This window comes from Mus musculus, chromosome 12 (genome assembly GCF_000001635.26).
Source record: "Mus musculus strain C57BL/6J chromosome 12, GRCm38.p6 C57BL/6J".
Classification (NCBI taxonomy): domain Eukaryota; kingdom Metazoa; phylum Chordata; class Mammalia; order Rodentia; family Muridae; genus Mus; species Mus musculus.
Genome location: NC_000078.6, coordinates 65,557,280 through 65,567,355, shown reverse-complemented (window position 1 = coordinate 65,567,355; position 10,076 = coordinate 65,557,280). Strand labels below are relative to the sequence as shown.

The 10,076-nt window shown below is 43.4% G+C and overlaps 2 non-coding genes across 2 annotated transcripts; one reads left to right on the top strand and one right to left on the bottom strand.

The window, feature by feature from the left end:
- Positions 1–1,134: 1,134 nt before the first annotated feature.
- Positions 1,135–1,266, bottom strand: Gm22782. Its single transcript, XR_003950356.1, has one exon. It is a non-coding gene; the product is annotated as a small nucleolar RNA SNORA17 (small nucleolar RNA).
- Positions 1,267–5,061: 3,795 nt separating this feature from the next.
- On the top strand, positions 5,062–5,193 carry Gm23948. The gene has a single exon (XR_003950344.1). It is a non-coding gene; the product is annotated as a small nucleolar RNA SNORA17 (small nucleolar RNA).
- Positions 5,194–10,076: the final 4,883 nt, after the last annotated feature.

The window sequence follows — 10,076 nt, the reverse complement described above, 5'->3', positions numbered from 1 at the left end:
CTCACTGAGTAGCCATACAGTATGGTAGGTGAGGGGTTCCTTCGAATTTCTTCTAAGGACTTTATTTCCATTCATGGAGATATAAAGTGGTTACTTTCATGTAGGGACTTCACTAGATAAGAGCTGTCTAAGTAACTGGTAAAATTCTTTCTGGATGTGAGACAGAATACTTATTTTTTTATTATTAGATATTTTCTTTATTTACATTTCAAATGTTATCCCCTTTCTTGGATTTCCCTCTGAAAATCTCCTATCCCCCCCTCTCCCCTCCCCATGCTCACGAATCCACCCACTCCTGCTTTCCTGTCCTGGCATTCCCCTACATTGGGGCATCAAGCCCTCTCAGGACCAAAGGTCTCTCCTCTCATTGATGACCGACAAGGCCATCCTCTGCTACATATGCAGCTGGAGCCATGAGTCCCCACCATGTATACCCTTTGGTTGGTGTTTTAGTCCCTGGGAGCTCTGCAGCTACTGGTTAGCTCATATTGTTGTTCTTCCTATGGGGCTGCAAGCTCCTTCAGCTTCTTCGGTCCTTTCTCTAGCTCCTTCATTAGGAATGCTGTGCTCAGTCGAATGGATGACAATAAACATTGTCATGCACTGGCAGAGCCAATCCTACACAGCCCTCAGACATCAATTTATCTCCTTGCAGCAGCCCAGACCAGGGATATCTCCTGACCTTGGATGTTATCAGACCCCTGCTGCTGCAGGGCTATAGACCCAGATGTGGCTACCTAGGTGGTAGCTCAGGCCAGGACCCCACCATGGTCCCATCTGGCATCACCAGATACTCACATCAGGCAGTTCTTCACTATCTTTGACTCTCTAGTTCTGTCTCCCTTCATTGCATCTACATCCTTTAGTTTCTCTCTCTTCCATTTCTCCACCACTTACTTGTTCCTCTTAGTGGCACTCAGGGTCTCTGAGTATATGAGATCATCTCAGGAGTAGACTGAGGAGTGCTATGCCCTTCTTGTGCATTATGGCACTGAACAGGGGTCATCTAGGGCATGGTCTGTCCCCTACCCTAGGCATGTAAGGCACAAGACTGGTGATAACCTTAGACTAGTTCCCTGTCCAGGCCCTCTGGAGACTGACTCCTGGTCCATCTTAGACTTGCTTTATTCAGGGGATGTTAGGCTGCTAATCACTCTGATGTTCATGGGTCAGAACACTGAGCATAGACATGGTCACTCTCCTCTCTGACACCTATTGATACACATATAACACAGTGATCACATCTGCAAGGTCTCTAGGGGCAGTGAAGTTATTTTTATAAAAAAGGCAAATAGTCAATAGGTTGATTGGTTTAGAAGCAATAGATTTTTACTTCTACACAGTAGTCTGATATAGAAGCAAAGGAACAGATTTGAGGAGAAAAAAAACATTAAAAAGAGGATTATATTAATAAGCATGGATGCTAGCTGATCACTGCTTCAGAGTAGATGCTTGTGCCCCTCTGAAATTCTAACATGGAAACTGTCCCCCTTGGGGATAGTACTAGAATATCACACTCCAAGGTCACAACATGAAGCGAAGGTCTTTGTGGGGACCAAAGAGAGAGAGAAAAGTAAGGTAAATGTGTCAAAGAGAGTTAAAAACATAACTAAGTGTCAGAATAAATCCATGATTTTGTATAATTAATATAAACTAATAAAAAGAAATGTTTGCCATTGATCTCCAAGGGGTTGGTTTGTTAGATTCCTGAAACACCTTTGCTTTTTGCCATATTTCTTGCTGCTAGGTAGTGGATTTTTTGTTGTTGTTGTTGTTGATATATCAAGTAGACCCAGAACTTTCAGGAATTTCAATCATAAAAATAGTTTCATTTTTCTGTTGAGACTGCATCCTGTTTCATAGTAGAAAATATTAAAATCCTTGCCCTGGGTTTCTACCCCGCCTTTGGTTATTGAGTTCCCGAATGAGGAATACACTCACAGCCTTTCAATTTACAAGATGCCTGAAGCAGCACAATAGCTGGGCAGCTGCCTACCCTCCTTGCTGTTGGAGTCTAGTTTCCTATTGATAACCCCAAGTTATTATTTACTATTTACTATGTTTCATCTGGGCTGTTCCACTTGACCAGCCTACATGGTCACGTTGCCATGACTCAGCCCATGGCGACTTCTCCTTTCTTCTCTCATGTATGTTCGTTCTCCTCATGGTCCCAAGCCTGAAAACCTAAACCCACAGATGTTTCTTCTGCCCAGCTATTAGATTATGATATCTTTATTTACCAATTACAGTTAACTAGATGCAAGGTCACTTAGTTAGAGTCTATGTGAGAACCCTCTTCTCTGAGACAACCAATTTTGAGTGCCCAAATTAGCATCAGAATACAAGCAGCATCAGGCCAAACAATTACACTATTCATTTTGAAATTTTAGATACAGAGTTATGTTGACCCTGTCTATAAGTATTCTGTCAGCATCCACAATAGTGTCTGGGTTTGGTGATTGTATATGGGATGGATCCCCAGGTAGGGCAGTCTCTAGATGGTCTTTCCATCAGTCTCTGCTCCACACTTTGTCCCTGTATCTCCTCCCATAGGTATATTGTTCCCCCTTATAAGAAGGACCAAAATATCCATACTTTGGTCTTCCTTCTTCTTGAGCTTCATTTGGTCTGTGAATTGTATCTTGAGTATCCCAAGCTTCTGGACTAATATGCACATATCAGTGAGTGTATACCATGTGTGTTCTCTTGTAATTGGGCTATCTCACTCAGGATGATATCCTCCAGATCTATCCATTTGCCTAATAATTTCATAAATTATTTGTTTTTCATTGATGAATAGTACTTCATTGTGTAAATGTACCACATGTTGAGAGACATCTGGTTTCTTTCCAGGTTCTGGCTATTATAAATAAGGCTGCTATGAACTTAGTGGAACATATGTCCGTATTACATGTTGGAGCATCTTCTGGTATATGCCCTGGAGTGGTATAGCTGGGTCTTCTGGTAGTACTATGTCCAATTTTCTGAGGAACCGCCAGACTGATTTCCAGAGTGGTTGTACAAGCTTGCAATCCCACCAACAATGGAGGAATGTTCCTCTTTCTCCACATCCTCGCCAGCATCTGCTGTCACCTGAATTTTTGATCTTAGCCATTCTGACTGGTGTGAGGTAGAATCTCAAGGTTGTTTTGATGATGACTAAGGACGTTGAGCATTTCTATTTTTTTCATTGTCGATATTTATTTATTTACACTCCATATTTTATTTCCCCTCCTCCCACCACTGTCCACCCTCTGACTATTCCACATCTCATACCTCCTTTCCATACCCCTGTCTCCACGTGGATGTCCCCACTCCCCACCCCACCTGACCTCTAAACTCCCTGGGGCTTCCAAGTCTCTTTTTTTAATTTAATTTAATTTTATTTGTAATTCATTTTTTACGCTCCATATCCTATTTCCCACCCCTCCCCATCCATCCTCTAACTGCTCTACATCCCATACCTCCTCCATACACCCCCCCACCAACTGACCCAACTATACCACTATTGGGAATATACCCAAAAGATGCCCCACCATGTCACAGGGCACCTGTTCCACTATGTTCATAGCGGCCTTATTTGTTATAGCCAGAAGCTGAAAACAAGCTAGATGTCCCTTGACAGAGAATGGATACAGAAAATGTGGTTCATTTACACAATGGAGTACTACTCGGGGATTAAGAATGAGGACATCCTGGCTTCTGCAGGAAAATGGATGAACCAGAAAATATCATCCTGAGTGAGGTAACTCAGACCCAAAAGGACATGCATGGTATGTAATCACTAATAAGTTGATATTAGCCCCCCCCCCAAAAAAAAAGAAAGAAAAAGAAAAGAAAAGAAAAGAAAAGAAAAAGAAGAGAAAAGAAAAGAAAAGACCAATACAGACATACAAGATGAGTCAACAAAAATCAAAACACTCAACAAGCTGAAATGCCCAAGGGAAGACCCCTCAGTCTCACTTAGGAGAGAGAAGAAAGCAATCACAACTGGGGAGAGGGAGGGAGGGAATTGGGAAGGAAAGTGGATGGGGTGAGGGGGCAGTGGTGGGTAGAGGGTAACCTGATCTGGTATTGGGTGAGAGAATAGGACTGAAGCCCTGAGAGCCAGCAGAAAGAATGCAAACAGGCAGCCTCAGGAAATAGGAGTTTGGGGGGACCCCCCAGAATGCACCTGGGAGGGGAGAAACTCCCAGGACTCATGGGGGGTGGAAAACTTTGATGAAATGTCTGACAGTAGGGAGAGGGAACTTATAGAGCCCACCTCCAGCAGGAAGATAGAACATCAAGTGAGGAATGGGCTTGCCATCCCATAGTCACACCTCTGATCATAGTTGTTTCTGTCTGAAAGAATTGCAGGGATGGAAATTGAGAGGAGCCTGAGGAAAAGAAGGTCCAGGGACAGGACCAAAGTGGGATCCAGCTCAAGGGAGGTCCCAAGGCCTGACACTATTACTGAGGCTATGGAGTGCTCACAAAAAAAAAGGGGGGACCTATTTATAACCAACAAGCAGCTGAAGAGTCAGATGCAGATATTTGCACCCAAACAATGGACAGAAGCAGCTGACTCCTGTTGTTGAATTAGGGAAGGCTGAAAGAAGCTGAGAAGGGTGACCCTGTAGGAGGACCTGTAGTCTCAATTAATCTGGACCTCCGAGATCTCTCAAACAATGGACCACCAAACAGGTAGCATCCACCAGCTGATATGAGGCCCCCAACACACATACAGTAGAGGACTTCTGGATCTGTGTTCATTCAGAGATGATGTACCTAATTCTCAAGACTTTCATGTCATGTTGTGACCTTGGAGTGTGATTTTTCTAGTATTATCCCCAAGGGGGACAGAGTTTCCATGTTAGGATTTCAGAGGGGCACAAGCCATCTACTCTGAACCAGTGATCAGCTAGCATCGATGCTTATTAATGTAATCATTTTTAATGTTTTTATGTCCTCAAATCAGTTCCTTTGCTTCTATATCAGACTACTGTGTAAAAGTAAATATCTGTTGCCTCTAAACCAATAGACCTATTGACTATTTGCCTTTTTTATAAAAATAGCTTCACTGCCCCTAGAGGCTTTGCAGGTGTGGCCGCTGTGTCATATGTGTGTCAATAGGTGGCAGGGAGGAGAGTGACTATGTCTATGCTCAGTGTTCTGACCCATGAACATCAGAGTGATTAGCAGCCTAACATCCCCTGAATAAAGCAAGTCTAAGATGGACCAGGAGTCAGTCTCCAGAGGGTCTGGACAGGGAACTAGTCTAAGGTTATCACCAGTCTTGTGCCTTACATGCCTAGGGTAGGGGACAGACCATGCCCTAGATGACCCCTGTTCAGTGCCATAATGCACAAGAAGGGCATAGCACTCCTCAGTCTACTCCTGAGATGATCTCATATACTCAGAGACCCTGAGTGCCACTAAGAGGAACAAGTAAGTGGTGGAGAAATGGAAAAGAGAGAAACCGAAGGATGTAGGTGCAATGAAGGGAGGCAAAACTGGAGAGTCAAGGGTAGTGAGGAACAGCCTGATGTGAGTATCTGGTGATGCCAGATGGGACCATGGTGGGGTAATGGCCTGAGCTACCACCTAGGACCACATCTGGATCTATAACCCTGAAGCAGTGGGGGTCTGATAACATCAAAGGTCAAGAGATATCCCTGGGCTGGGCTGCTGCAAGGAGATAAATTGATGTCAGAGGCTGTGTAGGGTTGGCTCTACATCTTACCTGGCCATCATGGAAAATCTGGCCCTGGTGCATAAGAGCAAGAGAGTTGACACCTGCTCTCAGTCACCCACAGTACTTGGGAGAACAGAGAGCAACCAAACACATTACAGAAGTTGTGTGTGAGCTGCCCTGAGGAGAGCTGAGCCTACCACTGGTCTCCCATGAGGTGGCATGGATTAGGAAGAGATATACTCCTCCCCTCTTGACCCTCACCACCAGTAGCAGATAAAAGACCTGGCCCTGGGATCATGAGAGTAGGAGAGCTGGCCCTGTCCCTTACTTACTGCATCATACAGAAGAGTAGGTCCTACTACATCTCACCTGGGCTGCACAGTAGAGATGGCTTTGGATGCAGAGATTGTGGGAGAGCCAGCCCAGATGGTATGAGCACAGCAGAGCTGATTTTGACTCTTGTCTGCTCTGTGGTGGTGCATAAAGTTGGCCTCCTTACCTCCCTAGTCCCTCACCACCTCTGGCAGGCTGAAAGTCTGGCCTACATGGTCAAGAGAGTGAGTAAACTGGCCCTGGCCCTCTCCTGCTACAGTACTTGAGAGGTCAGGCTCTGCATCTCTCCTGGGCAGCACAGTAGAACTGGCCCTGATGGCATGTGTACAGTTGAGCCAGCCCAGAGGGCATGAAAGCAGGATAGCTGGCTCTGTCCCTTGCTGGTGACAGCATTAGATGTGCCGTCCAAGGCAGAACAAGAGAGCTTGCCCAGTGGTCTGTGTACAGGAAAGCTGGCAGGCTTTGAATTAGTCCACCCCAACATCTCCTCCATGATGAACTGCTGGAGTACATGAAGCAACAAGTCTACAGATCCAAAACTACAAGATGCCATGACACGGGACAGCAACAGGAGATGAGAGAGGAGTCCCAGTGAGGGTCCAGTATTGATAGAGTCACAGAAGCCTGAGGCCTTGTACCAGACAAAGGCATCATTGCAGTGAACATTTTCAAGCAAAGAAGTATAGACAAAAGGGTCTACTGTGGGTGACACATTGGGACACATTAGGGACTGAGGTCCATGATATGAAATACACAAAGAAACAATAAAAAGGGTTTTTTTAAATAATTAATAAATAAAATTTTAAAATGTTAAGGTAAAGAATTTAGAGAGAACATTATATTAGAAAACATACAGAGTACATCAACGCTAAGTAGTCTGTGCCCAGGGATCTTTGGGGAATATTTCACTCAGTTCAAATCATTAAACATTTATGCCACATTATGTGATATCCAGAGAAAATTGCCAATAATGCTTTTATATTTTGCTTGTGTTTCTCCATTCAAAATTATTTTATTTTTTTAAATCGTACATATTTATGCTGCATTCTATGCAGCTTGGACCCTTGACCCAGACTAGGGGTAACAGGGGGATAAAGAAAGAACAGATACACATACAGAAAAGCTGGGAGCAGACAGGTTATTCTTGCTCTAATGGAGCACGCCCCACTAGGCAACAACTCAGAACCTTAGCATGTGTATTAGGTATAGCCTAGAGGAGGGGTTAAACAGTCTCAGTAGGACATCTCTGTAGGAGAGCAGACTCAGGCTACAACCTGGGAAGAGGAAGCTGCAGTTGCTAACTTTTGCACGCTGGCCAACCCTTCCTGAACTTGGTGGCACACTGTCAACATGTCACTCAAACCAAAGGAAGGCTTTGCCCTCACTCGGAGTCTTATCTTAGGGGAAAGGCTTTAGCAGTTTCCCATGGTCTGAGGCCTTGGTCCTTGACATGGCTGTTCCCATGTCAACAATATGTATTCATTCAGGACTTCTTCTGCTTCCTACACAATTATGAGTACAACATAACTTAATACATGTAAACAACAGGCAAAATATATGTGATAATCTCACATTAGAACAATTTATGTATGTGCACAGATTTTATTTTGGAACAAGAAGAAGTGGGTTATTCTTAATAGAATATAAATATGGCTGGTCGTTGATTGAAGTAAGAGGCAGAAACAGTCTCCAGGAAGGTTGTAGAGAAATAACTACAGGAAAAGCAATAAGGAGACGCTTAGCCAATGAGCATCTTTGTCTAGACTTTTCTCTACATTCATGTGTTGTCCCTGCTTACTGGATTACATTTTCTGTGGCATTCTGACACTCTCCTCAGACCATACCCCTGAGCCTCCTTCAGCAAACAAAATAACTCTTCTAACATAACAAGACGCATAAAGAATGTGATGCAGAAGGAAGGCCAATGTCTGCAAGGAGCGACAGTGAATGCCAAGGCCCGAAGGTTTACAAATTGCTTCCCAGAGTGGGTATCCCAGCAATTTTCACTCACTTTGAAGGTTTCTCAAGGGCAAAGAATGTTTTTCCTCCTAACAACAGCCCCGCTTGCAGCAGGAGTCCAGTGTACTGTGTATATCCAGACACCAAAGCTAATACAGAGCACTGTGTATATCCAGACACCAAAGCTAATAAAGCAAACCTGATAAGAGCGGGTTCAGAATTGAATCTCTTCCAAATTATCTTGTTCTCTCCACTGGGGGTGAAGTGTTCAGTTCACGTTCGCAAACTGCACATTGAGGACTCATTGGCAAAAAATGAAATAAAAATAAAAATAAGTGGATGGCTTTATATGAAGAACAGAGGACTGAAACTTAAAGAGAAACCTTCTTAACGAGCTAGATTGTTTTTTTCCTTCATCCACTTGAAGGATAGAAAGTATGTGACTTGGCCCTGTCTGGTCATTTCAAAATTTTGTCAACCACCTCCATAAGGAAGGGCAATAAAGACACCCAAGTAGCTAATGTCATGGCAGCTCAGTAAGGAATGCACTGAAAGACAATTCCAATGTAAATGTTACTGTTATTTGTGCAGTGGCCCCTGTCACTCTTTGCCATTCACAGAGAGCTACCGTATATAGACAATCATGTTAAAGCAGACTGCACTCTTCTTCAGCAAATACTGAGAAATTAAAGTTGCTCTGAGTTCAACTTATGTTGGGAAATACAGCTACGGCTGAGTGATAACTGTCAGATGACTGAAACTCCACATATTAGCACACATTTCTGTTAGAGAATCCCTGAGCAAAATGGAACACACAGGGAATCCAGAACTTCACCAACTGAACGTAAGGATCTACATCACAAATTCCAGTATGCATTAGAGATGGTACATTATGCCAGCACCCAGTAAAATCTTTCTAGCTGTTTCTTTTCCTTAGGAACTACACATGAAATATTCTTTCTCCTGTCTCCTAAAGGAGAAAGTTGATGTTGATAAAACTGGTTGATGTTGGCAATTTTCTTGAAAAGATGGTATGATTGCCTCCTACAATTTGTAGATTCACCATTACCTGAGAAAATGCCAAATGAAATGTATAGCAAATGCTATTTTTCAAATGAAAGACTGGAAAATATTTAAAAGTTCAGAATTGTAATTATTGGTGAAGGCTTAGGAAAACAAGCATCCTGATGTGGTGAACTGGGGAGGCAGGAATGCTGACATTCAGGGAGATCCTACACAGATGACACTCATTCCAAAAACATTGTTCTTAGTGTCTTGCCTACAGGAAATTGTTGTTCCCATGGACAATGTCTGCTGTTAAGAGATCATATATAACCATAAAATAATTGTTTTAGAACTAGACATTCTAAGATGAAATATGTACTCTTTAATTATTTTGTTTTAAGATAAGATAAGTAGATGTGCTATTTTCATACCTGGGGAAAAATAAGTAGATTTCTTTGGAAACTTATGAAATGTAGTAACATAAATGTCCACAAAATGAAACAGAAAGGAAGGAGAGAGGAAAAGAAGTGGGAAACAAGAAGGATGGATGGAGAGAGGGATGGTGGGGTGGAGGGGTGGGGAGAGGGATGGTAGAATGGAGAGATGGTGGCATGGAAGGATGGTGGGTGGGATGGAGGGAAGAGTGAAGGAATAGAGGGATGGAGGGATGGTAGGATTGAAGGATGGTAGGAAGGAAGGACATCCTGAACAAGTTCATCAAATCTTAGACTTTCTTCTCCAAAGCATAATGTGTCTTCAAAAATGTTTATTCCTGGAGTTACAGAGACAAAGTTTGGAGTTGACACGAAAGGATGGACCATGTAGAGACTGCCATATCCAGGGATCCACCCCATAATCAGCTTCCAAACGCTGACACCATTGCATACACTAGCAAGATTTTATCGAAAGGACCCAGATGTAGCTGTCTCTTGTGAGACTATACCGGGGCCTAGCAAATACAGAAGTGGATGCTCACAGTCAGCTATTGGATGGATCACAGGGCTCCCAATGGAGGAGCTAGAGAAAGTACCCAAGGAGCTAAAGGGATCTGCAACCCTATAGGTGGAACAACATTATGAACTAACCAGTACCCCGGAGCTCT